At 39.9% G+C, this 20,586-nt stretch overlaps 1 protein-coding gene across 4 annotated transcripts in view; it reads right to left on the bottom strand.

Moving 5' to 3' along the window:
- The window catches only part of PDK1 (pyruvate dehydrogenase kinase 1), a 169,147-nt gene that overhangs the window by 51,436 nt on the left and 97,125 nt on the right, over nt 1-20,586 (bottom strand). For 2 of the 4 annotated variants that reach the window (XR_008546826.2, XR_008546834.2), the window contains one exon: nt 1,632-2,536. The gene's annotated coding sequence lies outside the window, so the exon portion shown is untranslated. Of the gene's footprint in view, nt 1-1,631; nt 2,537-20,586 lie in introns of those variants that run through there. The other 2 variants (XR_010150140.1, XR_001716307.3) reach the window with 2 other exon arrangements.

Genomic DNA, 20,586 nt, shown 5'->3' with positions numbered 1-20,586 from the left:
CATTCAACTAGTAAGGGAAGAATGCCTCAACTGAACATGCGTACAACTCCAATAAACACAGTGCACATGCTCACCTCCCAAGTGCTGGCAGGCCACTGTGCATGTGGACAACACACCCCAAGGGAAGAATCAGGTGAGAAGAGATGCAAGACCCGGGAAGTATGCCAACATAGAAAATCCCAAGTCAAAGGTCAAACAGCGCACTTAATCTCTCCAGTTGCCCACTTGGCCTTCTTCCAAGTATACTTTACTTCCTTTTATTCTTGTGCTAAATCTTGATAATAAATTTCACTCCCACTCTAAAACTTGCCTCAGTCTCTCCTTCTGCCTCATGCCCCTCAGTCGAATTATTTCTTCTGAGGAGGCAGGAATTGAGGCTGCTGAAGACCCATATGGATTTGCCGCTGGTAACATGCTTTGATGCTGTATGACTTGGGTATGTTCTGCTGCTAACATTTGTAAATAGAGCTAGGTGCATTCTTTATCTATAATACTCCAAGATTTAATGCAGCAGAGCGACTTATAAAGAACACTTTTTAACAATCAGTGGGTTTACCACATAAAATTGCTGTAAATTATAATGTGTACAGATTTTTTGTTCAAATATTCCTTTGTAAACTTAATATTAAGACTGTTATGTTTCTACTGCTTTTTATTCAATGATATTGCAAAAATACAAAGAAAAGCATCTTCTTTTTTTTAAAAAAAAAAGAAAGAAAAATGATACTGATGGACTTGCTCAATGAAGAGTTGCCACAAATCTTCAACTTGTAAAAAATGCAATATCTGTGAAGGGTAATAAAGCAAAGCACAATTAAACGAGGTGTGCTTGGATAGGGAGGTCTCAGCAGCCTTTTGGGGTCATTATTTAAAAATCACAAATCCTCAATAATTATGGGAATGTGCTTGACATTTAGACTGTGAAGAGAACAAATGGTGAAATAAACAAATTTACTTAGCAAGGAGTGGAGGAAGGAAGGTATGTCATCTAGAGAACTGGTGATTCATGGATAAAAATACAATCACTGAACACATAAAGGAGAGCTATGACTTAGCAAGAGAGTTTGTTCTGATGTATGGTGCTAATTTCAAACTTTAAACAGCTTGAAAAGGGAGGAGAATGACTAAAATGAGAGGCTCAACTGATTCAGAGATAAAGAATATAAAATCAATAGTTCTGGGAAGGATCTACATTTGTCTTCCTCTCTGCAGACCTACAAACATTGCAAGAATACTTTTTGTCTCTTTCAAAGTCAAGTACGCTCTCCTTACCAAGATTCCCATTTCTACCAACTCATGGTGCTTATCTTTCCGGAGGTTTCCCATATAAATAGTAAGAGAAAAACGGCAGCTGACTTTCTCTCTCCTATCCAATTAATTTGTTCACTCATGAAATAAATATTTATTGAGAATTCATCTTTCTCCAAATTTTTATCTTGTTTTCCCTTCTCTGAAATGTATTTCACTTTTTACTGTGTTACCTGTCTTCACTTTCGTTGTAACTTGCTAGGGATATCCTAAGGGCAATGATAAACTATTATTCTAAGACAGAAACATTGCCTCTTCTCTTTCTCTTCTGCATTCATGTTTCACCATAGACACACAGATAAAAAGAGATGTAATTACCCCTTATGACTCACATGTGCTCAGATTTATTGGTTTATTACATTATCAGTGTGTGCTATATCAAGAATAGTCATTATATCAAATACAATCATTTAGACAGTAATTTACAAAGAAACTTCACAACCTATAGTTCAAGTTATTTTTACAACAACCAAAAAAGAAAAAACCAATAGAGGGAAGAAGTATTATAATCCTCTGAGGGAGCAACTGAGGCCTAAATATATTAAGAGCTTAAAAAAAAAGCATTAACTTACAGATACATTCCAATCTATTTTGGTTATTTTAGCTTGAAAATTCCTAAAGAATAAAAAATTTATCTTTGAATGATATATATATTATTTATTCATATAATTATCAGATATCAATTATTCATAGTTATAACATAATTATTTATAGTAGTGATATATAAAGGTGACAAAATCTTACGGGTCTTAGTGGTTGATGAGAAAGAAAACCAAATTTGTTCAAGGTCTTTAGATTTAACAAAGACTAGGATGATGCAAAACAAGTAACTGCAAAATAAACTTATCCTACAATATATGATAAAGAAAAGATACTCAGAACAACAGTTGCAAAGACAAGCTATTAAGTTGTGCTTTAAAAAAAAAAAAAGACACCCAAAACACGGCAGGGAATTAGATTTTTTATCATCCTTCCTATAAAGATAAGTCATTTTGCAGGAACATCTACATCATAAAAAATCAAAACATCTCTATGGATCAAAGTCAACACGTTAGCATTTTGTAGTTCCTGAGGCAATGTAAGAAGTATAACTATTAACAAAGTTCATCCAATTGGATGACAGACTCAAATAACTCACCTTGGGAGGGACGTTCGTGCCTTTTATCTCAAGACCTGAATCATAGACTATCAATCCCTCTTATAACCTTCAAGAGCTTGAGAGGTTAGCCTGAGAAAGAATAGAAATATAAATGAAGAAAATTTAAAAATAAATACACCATACAAATACTTTTATAACCAAGTGAACCGATCAGTTTTGCAATCATTGCAATATTGATTTCATTTTTTTTAGTGTTTAAGACATTTAAGAAAACCTTAATTTTTTTAATGCCTATTTCTTTGAGTATTTACTTAATGCTCAAGGGAAATTTTGTATGAGGAAAAAAATGTTCACTATTTGTACTTCGTCTAAAATCAAATTTATAAACCTTCAGGCAATTGACATTCTCCAAATATTCACACATTACTAAGATAACATTAATTAAAACTTCATAAATTTAGCAAACTAAATTTCCATGTGTAAACATCGACAGTAAACTTAACATTTTCTCACTCAGCTGAAAGTTCAAGTATAGTATGTTAGATTTCATAAATTAAATGATAATTGTTAATATTTTTGCAGGTAGTTCAAATTATGGAAATGTTCCTTTTGAGCAACACTGGAGATCCTAGAATATGAAAATTTTAGGTCATGGTTATTTTTCTTTAAAATCTGTGTAAAATTTACAAATTTAAGCAATTTTTAGCTGGGCACAGTGGCATGAGCCTTTAGTTCCAGCTGCCCGGAAGGCTAACGTGGGAGAATCACTTGAGCCCAGGAGTTGAAGGCTGCGGTGAGGTCCGATTGTGCCACTGCACTGTAGCCTGGTTGAGAAAGCAAGACCCTGTCTCTAAATAATTTTTTTTTTTTAAATCTAAGCCTTGGCAATGAAATAAAAAAAAAACTCAACAAATGGGATTGCATAAAACTAAAAAGCTGCTTCACAACAAAAGAAACAATAGAGCAAAGAGGCAACCCACAGATGGAGAAAATATTTGCAAATGATACATTAGATAAGGTGTTAATATCCAAAATACACAAGGAACTCAAACTACTCAAAAACAAGAAAACAAAGACTCCAATTTTAAAATGGGCAAGAGACTCAACCAGATGTCTCTCGAAAGACGTGCAAATGGCCAACAGATAAATTAAAAAATGCTCAACATCTCTAATCATCAGAGAAATGCAAATAACACACAATGAGATATCATTTCACATCTACTAAATTTGCTATTACCAAAACAAGTGTTGGTAAGGACGTGGAGAGAAAGAAGCTCTGATACACTGGTATTGTAAATTAGTACAGCCATTTTGGACAACAATATGGAGGTTCCTCAAAAAACTAAAAATAAAACCACCGTATGATCCAGCAAGCCCACTAGTGGGTATATACTCAAAGGAATTGAAATCAGTATGCTGAAGAGATGTCTGCACTCCCATGTTTATTGCAGCATTTTTTACAATAGCTAAGACATGAAAACAACCTGAGCATCCAACAATCAATGTATAGATTTTGTAAATGTGTTATATATACACGATGGAATACTATTCAGCTTTTAAAAATCAGGAAATTTGGCCGGGCGCGGTGTCTCACGCCTGTAATCCCAGCACTGTGGGAGGCCAAGGCGGGCGGATCACAAGGTCAGGAGATCGAGACCACGGTGAAACCCCGCCTCTGCTAAAAATACAAAAAGTTAGCCGGGCGTAGTGGCAGGCGCCTGTAGTCCCAGCTACTTGGGAGGCTGAGGCAGGAGAATGGCGTGAACCCGGGAGGCGGAGCTTGCAGTGAGCCGAGATCATGCCACTGCACTCCAGCCTGGGCGACAGAGCGAGACTCCGTCTCAAAAAAAAAAAAAAAAAAATCAGGAAATTCTGTCATTTGAAGCAGCATGGATGAAGCTAGGGGACATTATGTTAAGTAAGCCAGGCACAGGGAGACAAATATTGTATGAGTTTACTCCATCTCTCTCTCTCTCTCTCTCTCTCTATATGTGTGTGTGTGTGTACGTACATACATATATATGTGTGTGTACATATACATACATATATATGTGTGTGTGTATATATACATACATATATATGTGTGTGTATATATACATACATATATATGTGTGTGTATATATACATTTTATATATATACACATACATATGTGTGTGTACATATATATAAAATATATATATATTTAATATATATAAAATAAAATGACATTTCTTCCTTCTGCTGGAAATACAAATGACAATAGCCTGACTGGTGGCCAGTCAATAAAAGAGTCATCATCATGGCTGGTTGACAACTGATGGCAGCTACAGAGCACCCATCCAAAGAGGCCATAATTTCCTATGAGGTGAGAGTAGATGAGAGATTCAAACAATCGTTAAAGTAACATTTCAGACACATACCCAAGCTCCTATCCATAGCTAAGCAGCAAGAGTAGGCCACTTGAGTTCAAAATTAAATCATAAAGGGTATATATGGTTTAGGTCGAGAAAAATAATAATCATAGAACTGAATCACAAGATTTATGGTTCACAGATCATTACTGGGGGTTTTTTGTTCTAGGAAGTAGAGATATAAGTGGCTCATCTGGGAACGAATAAAGATATGACCTTGAAGGTTGCTTTGGGTCTCTTAAACTTTGTTTCATTGCCAAAAAAAAAAAAATAAAGAAAGAAACCATCAACTCAGGGTGTTGGGATTTTCCTAATTGTTGCTGGTTTGCAGTTATTACTGATGCCTCCAAGACTACCAGATTTTTAGATTCACTGAGGCTTGCTATGATTCATATTTGGGAAGGAATTCAATGAGACATTGCAAGTCCAGAAAACAGAAGTGGAGAAAACTCTTCCTGGAGCTTCTCTCAAATTTCCCAGAGTCAATCCTTTAAATAGGCTCCTGATTTTAGACCAGAAGTGAGACAATTATTACCTAACGTTTATTATTGAGACTTTCTCAAGAGCAGCTGCATAGACTTTTGCTCTGGCAAAACATAATCTTACTGGATAACAATGCATTTGGAAGCAAGAAGCCTAAGATCAATTCCCGGTTTTGCCACTGATTAACTGTGCTGTCATTGGTGGCATTTAGTTTCTTATTGAAAGACTCTATAGCATTCATTAAGCTTTATTTATTGAGGACCCACATGGCAGAGAGCCCAAAACCAGAAGCTGTGTTAGTATGTGATGGTGATGTAAATTGTAATATGTGTACTTAGTAGAGAGCACTACAGAATACAGAATTACCTTATGAATTAGCTTATATCTGACAAGAATGTTTTATCAGATGGTCTTTACAAGAAACTGAGGTCATTGCAGTAATATTTGCGAAAACCATGCTTTTCTAGTTTCTGAATTTGAAGCTTTCCCATCCAGGGAGTTGCTGACCTGGAGGATTTGTCCTTCCCAGGGTTAGCTAATTTCCAGAGATAGCAAATGTTTGCACCTTTCATATGCAAACCAACTAATTCAGAGCCTACATTACCAATCACCTTCTTTATTTGGTTCTTATACTCTGTGAAACTGTATCCCTCTCCTAATCACCCCTGGGCCAGGTACCAGGCAACTAGGGACAGCCCCATTGCCCCAGACCTTGCTGAAATTATTCAAAATAGTTCATTCTAAACCTGCTCACTCTGTCTTGCCGGTTCTTTCTGCAGACAACCACAATAAAGGCCCTTTCCCACATTTCCCTCTCATTCCCTCTGCTTTCTGACCACCCCAGTCCTACTTCCCTAGAGGTCCGGCTTCTGTTTTCTAGGAATATGTGAGTATTAAAAATGTCTTCCTTTTTCTAGTTCCCTTGAAAGGGTGAAAGGGTGAGAGTGGGTGAGAGATGAGAGACTACCTAATGAGTACGATGTACATTACTTGAATGATGGTTACACGAAAAGCCCAGACTTCACTACTACATAATATATCCAAGTAACAAAACTGTACCCCTTACATTTATACAAATAAAAAATTAAAAAATTAAAATTTCTTTCTTCACAACAAAACTTTCTGTGTCTGCGTAGGATATAATAAATTCCTCTTCAAAGGTTTTAGCCAGTAAATTGTTAAGTACAATGAGTTCTGAGATCCTCTCCAAAGAACTAATGTATCAGTATGTTCAGCTCTCTTGTTCTTTGTTCTTCATTTTAAACTTCCTCATTCTTTATGTCTCTTGCCCCTAGTTTCAGTAAATAACCCCCTCCTAGCCTCTATCACCTGCTCTGACCTTAGTCACCCCGGTCACCTGCTCTGACCTTAGTCATCTTTGTCACCTGCTCTGTTCTTAGTCACCCTGAGTCACCTGTTCTGTAATCATCCTTCCCACCAAACTAGTCACCCTGCCACTCCAGCTCGTACCCCTGCTCTTTTTAAAATAGCCAATCAGAATTAGCTTAGACTGTGTGGTCCAACCCTAGCCAATAGGGGAACGACATAGCAGTAGGGGCTACCTGCGTCAGGGATAAGAACCCCTTCCCCTCCCTTGTTCAGGTGTGCTCTCGCCATTGCTCCATCCACGAGATACACCCTTCTACAGAAGTAAAATTGCCTTGCTGAGAAAATTAAATTTATGTTTGAGTGCTATTTCTTTTGTGGCACTGAAAATTTATTTCCAACATCTGTATAGACTACTGGAGAAAGATACCTACAGGAATGTCTTCTCTGTACTCCTCTATTGATGTAAATCTTGAGCCTTTTAACATACAACTGAGACATAAGGAATAGCATGTGTAGTATGTTAGTGGGACCCTAGACAAGTTGAGCTGTGGAAATGATAATCTTGTCAATGCAAAGGAGGAAATGCCTCAGTAAATCAAAGTATTGATCATATATACAGCCCTCAATAGAGACCTAAAACATTGGGCCTTAATTAAGAAAGAGGTTTATATTTCTTACATTACCAGAAATCTGGGAAGAGGAAATCCAGAGCTGACCCAGCTCCTCAAATATGCAGGCTCCTACTATTTTTCTGTTCCATCATCCTTAGCTTTTGGCTTTCATGCTTATGGCCACAAAATAACTGCTGCTTCTCCAGGTGTTATGTCCGAGTGATCCAGGAAGAAAAATGAGGGAAGGAAAAGGGCAAAGAGCTTTGCTAGCTCAGTCTGACCATTTCCATAGACACTCAGACTTTTCCACAAACCCCACCCCATCGATTTCTGCTTATGTCTGTTTGACCAAACTGTGCTACTTGGTCACAGGAGCCTAGAAATTAGATTTTAAAATGCCAACGCTGCATATCTGATTCTTCCTGTGCAAACTGGGGTTTTGTTATCAAGGAAGAATGAGAGAGAAAAGGAATCTGGTAGGCAAATTGCACTTCTGCTACAATTTTTAACAAAAGTGAGGTTAAGGGGCTTCAGGGTAGGCTCAGGCAACAGCAACAGCATAGCCACCTGCCTCTTCATGGATCCAAACAAAGGACAAAAAGTGAATTTATATGCAAGCCACACCTTCAGCATAACCTAAAGACAGAATGTCCAGACTTCAAAATAATAGTGAATAGAAAGAGAATAATAAAACCTCAGAACACAATTTCTCATTCCCTCACCACACCCTAGCCCTTAGGGCAAACAAAAGCAAACCCAGAGAGCTGCAGGGAAGGCAAAATAGGGAAGCTTGTGAAGGATCCTGAGTTTGATTTAACACTAGAAAGTCTAGGTCCACCCTAGTCTGAGATCAGAGCATGGACTTCAGGAAGGAACTTGGAAGTCTGGGCAATTTAAAGGGGGCAATCATTGAAACCCAAAAGTTCTGAGAAAGAACAAAAGAAACAAAAAAGAAAAGAAAAAAAAAAAAAAACATTCTTTGGCACTAGGTGGGAAGAGTTAAAAAAGAAAAGATGGAAATTTTAGGTTCCTTCAAGAAAAAAGGGAAACATAAAAGCAGAGGATTCACAACTCTCTCTATCCCAGCAAATCAAACCAAAATATCCTGCCAAAGACCTGGACTTTGCAATACCAACATAAGATGATGCCATTAAACCAAAAAGTTTGAAAACATCTTCATACCATAAAAATTAACAAATGGAAAATGAAGTCCATATGCAGCTATAACAAAAGCCAGGAAATGGAATTTCGATTATATCAACTGAGAAAAATTCTCCTCTGATAAAACGAGAATAGGCTAAAATTAAAAGTTAACAGAATAGACTCAAATTAAAAGTTAGTAAGAGGCATTGAAGAAAAGCAGGCAAACTATGAGGAGAATAAGAAAGGCATAAGTGAAGAAGGAGAAAGGGCCAGAAGAAGAGTAGCAGACATGGAAGACAGGCCAGTAATAATAATAATAATTTCTGTGTTATCAGAGTTCCTGAAGAAGAAAAAACAGAACAATGAGACAGAGCCAATATCTAAAACTATAATTCAAGATAACTTTATAGAGTGGGAAAAGACCTATGTCTACACATTTCTAGAGATCACTGAGTAATGGGAAAAATTTACCCAGAAGGATCATACTCCAAGGCGGAACCTAGTAAAACTATTAGATTTCAAAAAAGAAAGAAAGAATGAATGAATGAAACTCTCAAGCCTCCAGGAAAAAAGATCAAATAACTTACAAAGGTAAAAGAATTAGACTGGCATCAGACATTTCAAAACCAACATATAAAGCAAGGCAATGCTTTTTTTTTTTTTTTTTTTTTTGAGGCAGAGTTTTGCTCTCGTTGTCCAGGTTGGAGTGCAATGGCACGATCTCGGCTCTTTGCAACCTCTGCCTCCTGGGTTCAAGCAATTCTCCCGCCTCAGCCTCCCGAGTAGCTGGGATTACAGGTGCGTGCCACCATGCCCGGCTAATTTTGTATTTTTAGCAGAGACAGGGTTTCTCCATGTTGGCCAGGCTGGTCTCGAACTCCCTACCTCAGATTATCTGCCCTCCTCGGCCTCCCAAAGTGCTGGGATTACAGGCGTGAGCCACCGCGCCTGGCAAGGCAATGCTTTTAAAAAGCTTACTAACCTCATTCCTACGAGAGGTTAAAAAAAAAAAAAAAGCCACATATGGTGGCATAACCCTGTGTGTGGTCCCAGCTATTTAGGAGGCTGAAGTAGGAATGTTGCAGAACTTTTCCTTAGTTCAGCTAAAGATGGGGTCCTTGTCTATCCTATGGCCATGAAGATTTAGGTTCACAGACAGTTTGAAGGGTGAGTAAGACAGGGTTTTACTGGGTTAAAAGGAAGAAAAGGGGGAAACAGGGACTCTCACTAGGCCAGAGTCCCAGCTAGAGCGCTTCCTGCCCAGCATTTGAATCCCAGATTCCACCCAAGAAGCGGAGGGGCCAGGCTCCTCCCTGCTGCAAATGCAGTGAACTTCCGAGGCTCCACCTCAGTGGGCAGGCTGGTTGGAGTTTCTCCAGGACCCCCTCCCACCTGGCTGTCACAGGAGGATCGCTTGAGCCTGGGAGGTGGAGGCTGCAGTGAGCTGTGATTTGACACTGCACTCTAGCCCCTAGGTCACAGAGTGAGACTCTGTCTCAAGAAAATTCATTACTTTGGTCTCCAAAGACATCCATCCTTTTTGGCTCTAACTTACCACAACCCCACATGGCAATCTGCACAACTGTGTGGGCTAAATTAGGTCCCCTGCAAAATTCATATGTTCAAGTCCTATCAAAATGTGACTGTATTTGGAAAAGGAATCTTTCAAGGCCAATTAAGTTAAAATGAGGAGGCCATTAGGATGGGCCTTAATCCAATATGATTGGATTAAGAAGAATAGATAAGGACATAGACACAGACGAACGACCATGTGAAGACAGAGGGAGAAGCTGGTCATCTACAAGTCCAGGACAGAAGAAACCAGAAACCTGGAAGAAACCAGCCTGTTGATACTTTGACCTCAGACTCCTAGCCTTTAGAATGGTGAGGAAATAAATTTCTGCTGTTGAAACCACCTGGTCTGTGATACTGTGTTGTTAACCCTGGCAAACTAATACACCAACCCTTCCTCTTTCCTTCTTACATTCAGCAAATATGCATTGAATATGTCCCCACATCAGGCACTGGGCCACAGGTTGAAGCTAGAGGGATGAACTTGCAGACACAGTCCCTGCCCACATGGAGCTTCCAGTTTACCAGGGGAGGTCTTTTAAAGACTTCGTATAGGACTGGGATGGCATTCCCTAAAGAAAGAAAAGGAGAAAAGAGGGGGAAAAGGCCTAGTCATGCATGTACCTTTTTTCTAGAAATTTCTCTTAAGGAAAAAAAAGGATGTATTATTTAGCTGCAAAGAAGTGCTTTGTAGGGTTGTCTTTTTTATCTGTCACTTGTTTGTTTTATTTATTTATTTTCCTAAGGTTGTATTTTTAATTGCCACAAATTGGGAATGATCCAAATGTTCAATCATTGAGGACTGGTGAAATAAGTTATAATCAGTACAACAGCCTTCTATGGAATAATTACAAATCTGAATAACATGGAAAGATGCTCTCCAAATGCTCTTTTACACACACACACACACACGATTTTAAAAAGTCTTCCCTTTATAGCTATAATTCAATATTTGTTTAAAAATACGTATATGCATATGAGTCATGTTATCTCTTGGTGGAGAAATTACAGGAGCTTTTTACTTTATTTTTGCTTATCGATACATTTTTAAGATTTTGTACAATAAACAAAAGCTCCCTCTCATCCACAGAGGGCAGTGCTGGCTTATCAGAACTGAATTTTTAGAGTGAATTGTGGCCTCCTGACAGCTGTTTGCTGGTAAATATCTTATAATTGTATCTTTGAGTGTAGTTCCACCATGAGTTTTGGTTGATGTTTTCATTTACTTTAATGAGTAAGGCAAAAGAAAGATAATGAAAATGTATGTTGGAACTTCACTCATTCACCAATGATGTGAGTGACTTCCTTGTACTGAATCAAATAATAGTTTTTGAAAACTAGAATATTCTCTTAGTGTTTGTACTATTCACATTGTAACAACTACAGACACATGTTTAATCTGCATTAACATTTTTCTTCCACACCTTTGTAAAAAATAATTTCAACTTTTATTTTAGACTCAGAGTGTACAAATGCAGGTTTGTTACATGGGCATGTTGCCTGATGCTTAGGTTTGAGATATGAATGATCCTGTCACACAGGTGGTGAGCATAGTACCCTATAGGTAGTTTATCAGCCCTGCCCCTCTCCCTCTCTCTCCCTTCTCATAGTCCCTATTGTTTATTGTTCCCATCTTTATGTCCATGTGTAACTCATGTCTAGCTCCCAATTACAAGTTACATGCGGTATTGGTTTTCTGTTCTTGCATTGATTTGCCTAGGATAATGAACTCCAGCTGCATCCATGTTGCTGCAAAGGACATAATTTCATTCTTTTTATGATTACATAGCATTCCATGGTTCAACCATTTCTTAAGTCTACACAATCAAAAAAATAATAAATCAAGCCCTGGCTTTCAATATTTGTAATTCTATGATGTAAAAACTCCAACCGCAGCTGATTTCATGGCTTACATCACTGAATGTGGAGTTGGGCAGGACGTGTAGCAGTACATGATTATGTGGTATTTCCCCCAGACAGGCACCAAATAACCTCAAGAACAGCAGCAAAGTGTGGTAAGACAATTAGGAATGGATGGTTTTTGAGTATTTATTACCTTTGTTTTCAATATATAATTTTTATATAATTTATAAAATAATGGCATATAATTTAAGCTTAAATAATGGCTGTGTTTGACCACCAGGTTGCAAAATTCCTAAACTGTAACAGTCAGCTCTCACAAGACAGCTCCTGCACCCCTCTGCCTGGAGGTCTACTGGGAGAGGGTAGAGCCTACTGTAAGCACAGCTACATTCAACTGAAAACCATAAGCCCCAACCCTAGCTGCTGATCAGAATGAACATTCCTGATGAAATGTCAATTTCACTTCCTCACCTTGTAGGTCCCTCATCTTGTAGGGTCACATCATCATCACACCCATACCAACCCCCCAACGTCAGTATGAATCTCATTTTTGTCTTTTTTTGTATACCATTATCAAGCTTATTTATATCACTACCATCTACAAAGCTCATGAAAGCAAAGAATATTTATTCTTGTCCTTCTTCCCTTGCCAGACAGGTAAGTCCAGAGCTGGAACTCTGGCTTGGGCTTATTTAGAGCAACAGGGCAGAGACCCTGAACCTGCAGGGAATGGAACAAAAGAGAACTGAAGAAAGTGCCTGGACAAAGAGAGGCTCGAGCAGGAATCCACAGGAAACCCAAAGTGTCCACAGATTTGAAGTTGAGGACCTGCTTCGACCAGGGCTGCCCCCACCAAGCAGAAGTGTCCTTGAGGCTGTCACATATAAGCAGTGTAAATAAAATTTCAAGGGAGATGTTAGCCCATTAAAAGAACAATATGATTAAGGAGGTCACAATTATCATTCAGAGACAAGCAAAATAAGGGAAAGCAATTTGGCCGGGCACTGCGGCTCACACCTGTAATCTTAGCACTTTGGGAGGCTGAGGCAGGTGGATTGCCTGAGCTCAGGAGTGCGAGACCAGCCTGGGCAACACGGTGAAACCTGTCTCTGCTAAAATACAAAAACATTAGCAGGGTGTGGTGGAGTGCACCTGCAGTCCCAGCTACTAGGGAGGCTGAGGCAGGAGAATTGCTTGAACCCAGGAGGCAGAGGTTGCAGTGAGCCGAGATCATGCCACTGCCCTCTAGCCTGGGTGATAAAGCAAGGCTCCATCTCCAAAAAAAAAAAAAAAAAAAAAAAAAGAGAGAGAGAGAGAAAGCAATGTTACATAGATCCATACACTGACATGTTAATTACAAACCATCCCCTTTAATCTGTTCAGACATTAGTAAGCAATCCTGGAATCTCTGATCCATGGAACCCTGGGCCTGGGGTCAGTCCCTCTCTTGCTCTCACCCTGCACCTTTCTCTATTTTCTCTGGTTGCCTAAGCTGGTTACCAGACTCCTCAATTAGCAGAACCCCCATGCAGCATCAGAACATCCTCTGCATCTCATTCCCTCACGTTCCTGCTAGATGGCAACTTAGATCATTAGATTCGCCAAATCTAATGATTCAGCTGGTCAAATGCAGCTAAAGCGTGTGTGGTTTGAAAGTGTTCCCTTCCCAGAAAAGGTGCTGCTCCTTAACAAAAAGCCTTCAATAACTTATTCCAAAGGGATTGATTACAGATATATTTTAGACAGTCAGGCAGGGCTTGGGGTAGGAGACATTTGGAGCCAGGAGAGCCTGTTAAAGTACCCTACATTGCCCTGTTTGAAACTAATAGAATTGTATTCATGTTGAGGTCATCTCTTTTCAGAATTTACTGAATGGATGCTTTCCTCACGACTGATTCAAAATTATGAGTTTTTAGTGTACTTTAAAACATTGGTTCCCTTAGCATGTAGGTTAATGTAGGGGAGGCAAAATTTTACCTCACCCTCTTAGAGATTTTTTCGGTTGTGGGGTGCTGAGAATTAAATTGACATAAGACAGATCAACAGAAGAAAAGCATACAAATTTATTTAATCCATGTTTTATGTGGCACAGGAGCCCTCATAAGAAAATGAAGACCCAAAGATGCAGTTAGGGTTGAACACTTATATACTGAATGGAACAAAGAGTAGTAAATTATGAATATGTGAGAAAGCAAAGGGCCTTGGGCTAGGGTAGTTACTTGGGTGAAACGGCCAGGAAGATAAGGGTTAGTGAAATTAGATTTGTGCTATAGTTTGGATGTGGTTTTATCAGGGGAACCCCCCCCCCCCATATTTCAACATGATATTTTGTCTAAGTGTTGGCGGTCTGAGAAAGAGAAAGAGTATAAAGAGAGGAATTTTACAGCTTGGCTGCTAAGGGGTGACGTCACATAGTGGTAGGACTGTGATGCCCACCTGAGCCACAAAACCAGCAGGTTTTTATTAAGGACTTCAAAAGGGGAGGAGGTGTACAAACAGGGAGTAGGTCACAGAGATCACATGCATCATAGGGCAAAAAGGAGAACAAAGATCACATGCTTCTGAGGCCAATAAAGATCACAAGGCAAAGGGCAAAGCAAAGATCACAAGGCAAAGTGGCGAAATCAAAAACTCCTGATAAGGGTCTATGTTCAGCTGTGCACATATTGTCTTGATAAACATCTTAAACAACAGAAAACAGGGTTCGAGAGCAGAGAACCGGTCTGACCTCAAATTTACCAGGGAGCAGTTTTTTCCCCACCCTAATAAGCCTGAGGGTACTGCAGGAGACCAGGGCATATTTCAGTCCTTATCTTGACTGCATAAGACAGATACTCTCAGAGCGGCCATTTATAGACCTCCCCCCAGGAATGCAATTCTTTTCCTAGGGTCTTAATATTCCTTGCTAGGAAAAGAATTTAGTGATATCTCTCCTACTTGCATGTCCGTTTATAGGCTCTCTGCAAGAAGAAAAATATGGCTCTTTTTGCCCAACCCTGCAGGCAGTGAGACCTTATGGTTGTCCTCCCTTGTTCCCTAAAAATTGCTGTTATTCTGTTCTTTTTCAAGGTGCACTGATTTCATATTGTTCAAACACACATGTTTTACAATCAATTTGTACAGTTAACACAATCATCACAGTGATCCTGAGGTGATATACATCCTCAGCTTATGAAGATAACAGGATTAAGAGATTAAAGTAACACAGGCGTAAGAAATTTATTATAAGAGTATTATCAGGGAAGTGATAAATGTCCATGAAATCTTCACAATTTATGTTCCTCTGCTGTGGCTCCAGCCGGTCCCTCCATTCGGGGTCCCTGACTTCCTGAAACATGGTTTGATTTCACCAAATCTCATGTTGAAATTTGGTCCCCAGTGTTGGAGGTGGAGCCTAATGGGAGGTGTTTTCATCACAGGGATAGGTCTCTTATAGATAGATTAATGCCCTCCCTGGGAGGTGGTGGGGTGGTGTGAGTTAGTTCTCACTCGATTAGTATCCACAAGAGCTGATCATTAGAAGGAGCCAGGCACTTTCCCCTTCTCTCTTGCTTCCTCTCTCCCCATGTGATCTCTGCACATGCCAGTTCCCCTTCACCTTCCACCACGAGTGGAAGCAGCCTGAGGGCCTCACCAGAAGAAGATGCCGGCATGATGTTTCTTGCACAGTCTGCAGAATCAAGAGCCAAATAAACCTCTCTCCTTATAAATTACCCAGCTTCAGGCATTCCTTTATAGCAACTCAGAATGTGCTAAGACTGTACAGATTTCCTTCAGCCTTAACTTCTTATCCTTGAAGATAAGAATAATGCTTTCCTTCTGGCATAGGGAGAGCATCTTTCACATGGGAATTTCATCTCCTGCTTTTAAGAAACTGAAGAAAGGTCAGAGTGATCTTCTTGCACCTGCTATTGTTCAAGTGCCTTTAACTTAAAATAGTCAATATGCCAGAGCAAGATATTTTGGGGTATCATGATTTTAACTCCTTCAGTAATTGTAAGAAATCTATGAGTCCATAAGTGTATCAGATTTTATCTGTAAATTAATATTAAATAATACAACCTGCACATAATAAAAACCACAAGTTAAAAAATATAAGCATCATTTAAAGGCAGTATCAAAACACTTCTGGTTTCTGGTTCAATATGAAAAGAGCTTGGAAGTCATCATTCTCATCCTCACAACAAGAAATAAGCTGAACAAACCAAAAATCAACAGTTCTTCTGACCAGGCACGGTGGCTCATGCCTGTAATTCCAGCACTTTGGGAGGCTAAGGTGTGGAAGTCACTTGAGCCCAGGAGTTTAAGATCAGCCTAGGCAACATAGTGAGACCCCATCTCCATTTAACAATAATAATAAATAATAAAAATAACAAAACAAAACAATTCTTCTTAGATCCATCAGATAATTGAGGTCACAGGGCAAACCACCTCCCAGAAAATTTGCAAGACAGGAGGATGTAGAGAATCACAACTTACCAAGAACAGAAGCCCAGTAATAAAACGCCAGCACTGGAGGCAATACCAGTAGGAACACAAACTGTAATTGACAAATTGCTGGAGCCTCAACGTGAATGAGCTTGGGAGTTAAAAACTCTGGGTGAACCCAGTCTTAGGAGGGCCCCCACACTTGTCTTGAGTCTTACTTCCAAGAGTCTCATCAAACTCTCAGGTGAACGTCAGAGAAAAACTTCCCCTCATGTGTGGGTGGGGGAATTACTTTTTTTAAATTTTATCTTTTAATTTTTATTTATTTATTATTTTGAGGCCAGGTTATGAGACTATTTTTGTATTTTTGGTAAAGACAGGATTTTGCCATGTTGCCCAATAAGGCTGTTCTTGAACTCCTGGCCTCAAGAAGTGATCCTCCTGCCTCAGCCTCCCAAAGTGCTGGGATTACAGGCATGAGCCATCACATACAGCCACATGGGGGAACTATTTTGCAATATACTAGAGGCTTTGTTTTCTTTAACAAAAGCTTGCCTTCCAGAGAAACTATTTTACCAGGGCCTAACCTAATTGGGTTTTGCCAGAGCCTAATCAACCTGGGGAAGAAAAATACTCAACTCCAATCCTCTAGGCTCCTCTAAGGGAGGAGCATGGGGGAGACCTGAGAAGCACTTGTAAAGGTCACAGCCCAGGGACACGGGCTCACCACAAGCTGAGACTTAATCATAGGACTGTAGAATGTGTCCCCCACCCCACACCTCACTACCACATCAATCAGGCTCCTATAAGATAACAAGGGTTTACAGCTAAAAACAATGTTGAATGTATAGTAGCTTATTGCTCTGTATTTTCATAATGTGGGATTCCACCACTATCATATGGAGGCTCAGTAAATCGTTTTAGTGTAAAAAATACTTAGAGATTCTGAAACCACTGTTCTAAAATAAAGCTACCTAATTGTACTTGAGGATAATGTCAGGTCTTAAAGAGAGAAAAATGGAAACAATCTGTAGTGAATTTAGTGCAGATAATAAAGCTTCATATACAAATAAGGTGATGTTTATGGAGGACAAACTATAAAGATCCAAGGAAAGATGACTCATCTTTATTGAATATCTCTCATGTTTAAAGTGTTTGTGTCTTCGAAGAAACCAAGCTTCATGCTAGATTTGAGTCAAAAACAAGCGAAAGTCACTTCTTTACATTCAAGTTCATGTGTGACCCGCTTCTCCCAGGATGCTGGACAAGAGTTTGGGATACAGAGAGCTGTCACACTGGCACTCTGCCCTTACAGAAAGGCAGAGGGTCCACTCAGCTGGCCAACACTCAAGCCATCCGTGGACAGCAAGGCTAAAAGGGCACACTGTAACACACGCCCACTTGGGCTCCTGCACTTGTCCAGCTGCCTGCTCCCCATCCCATAAGGGGTTGAAGGGATGGTGACCAAACAGACAAGCCACACCCCTGTCAAACATCAGGCAAAGGGGTTCAGGGAACTCTCCCGTTTCACCACCATGCTGCTTCCAGAATGACCAAGAAATGATCCAAGAGCTTAGAAGATATGGCTTAGCACTTTTTCACCTTCTTACCTGAAAAGAAAGTTAAATAAAATGTAAGCCTGGCCATGTGAATGTGAAATAACCAAAGGAGTGGAATGAGCTCTTTCTATTAGTGGGATTAGCAAAAGGTTCCTAAAAGGGGTCACTGGAAGTGAATCAGCAAGACCTGGAATGATGAATGTGTGACTAAAAACCACGATTTGTTCAACACTGGGAAATGTGAACAATGCTGCCTAAGGAGTTTGTATTCAATAAAATGCTCTCTAAAGAAATAGTTTTAAAGCTGGTCCTCGGGACAGATGATCACCTTAAAGCAGAGCCCATGGGCCTCATCCAGACCACAAAATGGGAGAAGGGCTTTGCCAGGCTGCAGAAGCCTGCTGACTCCAGCCACCACGTGGGCAGGGCTGCAGGCTGGATAGCGGGGGAGCTCCAAAAGGTGGGTCAGGAGCTACAGAAGTTCCCCTTATCATCAAAAATCCAGGATATTCTGACTGTGGAGTCTTTGAAGACTACCATGCTTGTTTTTGTCCATCTATGGGGTAGTGGCTTGGGGAAAGGGGATGACAAGGCAGTACTGAGTATAGCTGACAAAATCCCAATCCCCTGCAGCTCACAGGCTTTCGTGCTTGTATTGTCTTCTCTGCCCGCTACTAGGTAACCTCTCGGGTGAAACCGTCCTTGCAGCTTATCCATAGCCAGGTAGGGAGGCCGTAGACTTGCTTAGGCAACTGGGTTTTCCACGAGGCAGAGTGCACTGACATTAAAAAAATTTTTTTTATTACTATACTTTAAGTTCTAGGGTACATGTGCACAACACGCACATTTGTTACATATGTATACATGTGCCATGTTGGTGTGCTGCACTCATTAACTTGTCATTTACATTAGGTATACCTCCTAATGCTATCCCTCCCCCAGCCCCCCACCCCACGACAGGCCCCGGCGTGTGATGTTCCCCACCCTATGTCCAAGTGTTCTCATTGTTCAATTCCCACCTATGAGTGAGAACATGCAGTGTTTGGTTTTCTGTCCTTGTGATAGTTTGCTCAGAATGATGGTTTCTAGCTTCATCCATGTCCCTACAAAGGACATGAACTCATCCTTTTTAAATGCTGCATAGTATTCTACATGCCACATTTTCTTAATCCAGTCTATCACTGATGGACATTTGGGTTGGTTCCAAGTCTTTGCTATTGTGAATAGTGCTGCAATAAACATACGTGTGCATGTGTCTTTATAGCAGCAAGATTTATAATCCTTTGGGTATATGCCCAGTAAAGGGATGGCTGGGTCAAATGGTATTTCTAGTTCTAGATCCTTGAGGAATTGCCACACTGTCTTCCACAATGGTTGAACTAGTTTACAGTCCCACCAACAGTGTAAAAGCATTCCTATTTCTCCACACCCTCTCCAGCATCTGTTGTTTCCTGACTTTTTAATGATTGCCATTCTAACTGGTGTGAGATGGTATCTCATTATGGTTTTGATTTGCATTCTCTGATGGCCAGTAATGAGCATTTTTTCATGTGTCTATTGGCTGCATAAATGTTTTCTTTTGAGAAGTGTCTGTTCATATCCTTTGCCCACTTTTTGATGGGGTTGTTTTTTCTTGTAAATTTGTTTAAGTTCTTTGTGATTCTGGATATTACCCTTTGTCAGATGGGTAGATTGTAAAAATTTTCTCCCGTTCTGTAGGTTGCCTGTTCACTCTTATGGTAGTTTCTTTCACTGTGCAGAAGCTGTTTAGTTTAATTAGATCCCATTTCTCAATTTTGGCTTTTATTGCCATTGCTTTTGGTGTTTTAGTCAGGAAGTCCTTGCCCATGCCTATGTCCTGAATGGTATTGCCTAAGTTTTCTTCTAGGGTTTTTATGGTTTTAGGTCTAACATTTAAGTCTTTAATCCATCTTGAATTAATTTTTTTTTTTTTTTGAGATGGAGTCTCGCTCTTGTTGCCTAGGCAGGAGTGCAGTGGCACGATCTTGGCTTACTGCAACCTCCACTTCCCAGGTTCAAGCAATTTTCATTACTTAGCTGCCCAAGTAGCAGGGATTACAGGTGCCCATGACCACGCCCGGCTGACATTTGTATTTTTAGTAGAGATGGAGTTTCACCATGTTGGCCAGGCTGGTCTCAAACTCCTTACCTCAGGTGATCCACGCACCTCAGCCTCCCAAAGTGCTGGGATTACAGGCATGAGCCACTGTGCCTGGTGAATTAATTTTTGTATTAGACGTAAGGAAGGGATCCAGTTTCAGCTTTCTACGTATGGCTAGCCAGTTTTCCCAGCACCATTTATTAAATAGGGAATCCTTTCCCTATTCCTTGTTTTTGTCAGGTTTGTGAAAGATCAGATGGTTGTAGATGTGTGGTATTATTTCTGAGGGCTCTGTTCTGTTCCATTGGTCTATATCTCTGTTTTGGTACCAGTACCATGCTGTTTTGGTTACCATAGCCTTGTAGTATAGTTTGAAGTCAGGTAGCATGATGCCTCCAGTTTTGTTCTTTTGGCTTAGGATTGTCTTGGCAATGCGGGCTCTTTTTTGGTTCCATATGAACTTTAAAGTAGTTTTTTCCAATTCTGTGAAGAAAGTTACTGGTAGCTTGATGGGGATGCCATTGAATCTATAAATTACCTTGGGCAGTATGGCCATTTTCACAATCTTGATTGTTCCTATCCATGAGCATGGAATGTCCTTCCATTTGTTTGTGTGCTCTTTTATTTCATTGAGCAGTGGTTTGTAGTTCTCCTTGAAGAGGTCCTTCACATCCCTTG

This window comes from Pan troglodytes, chromosome 13 (genome assembly GCF_028858775.2).
Source record: "Pan troglodytes isolate AG18354 chromosome 13, NHGRI_mPanTro3-v2.0_pri, whole genome shotgun sequence".
NCBI lineage: Eukaryota > Metazoa > Chordata > Mammalia > Primates > Hominidae > Pan > Pan troglodytes.
Note: the sequence above shows the minus strand (reverse complement) of the source record. Positions and strands in the feature narration are given on the sequence as shown.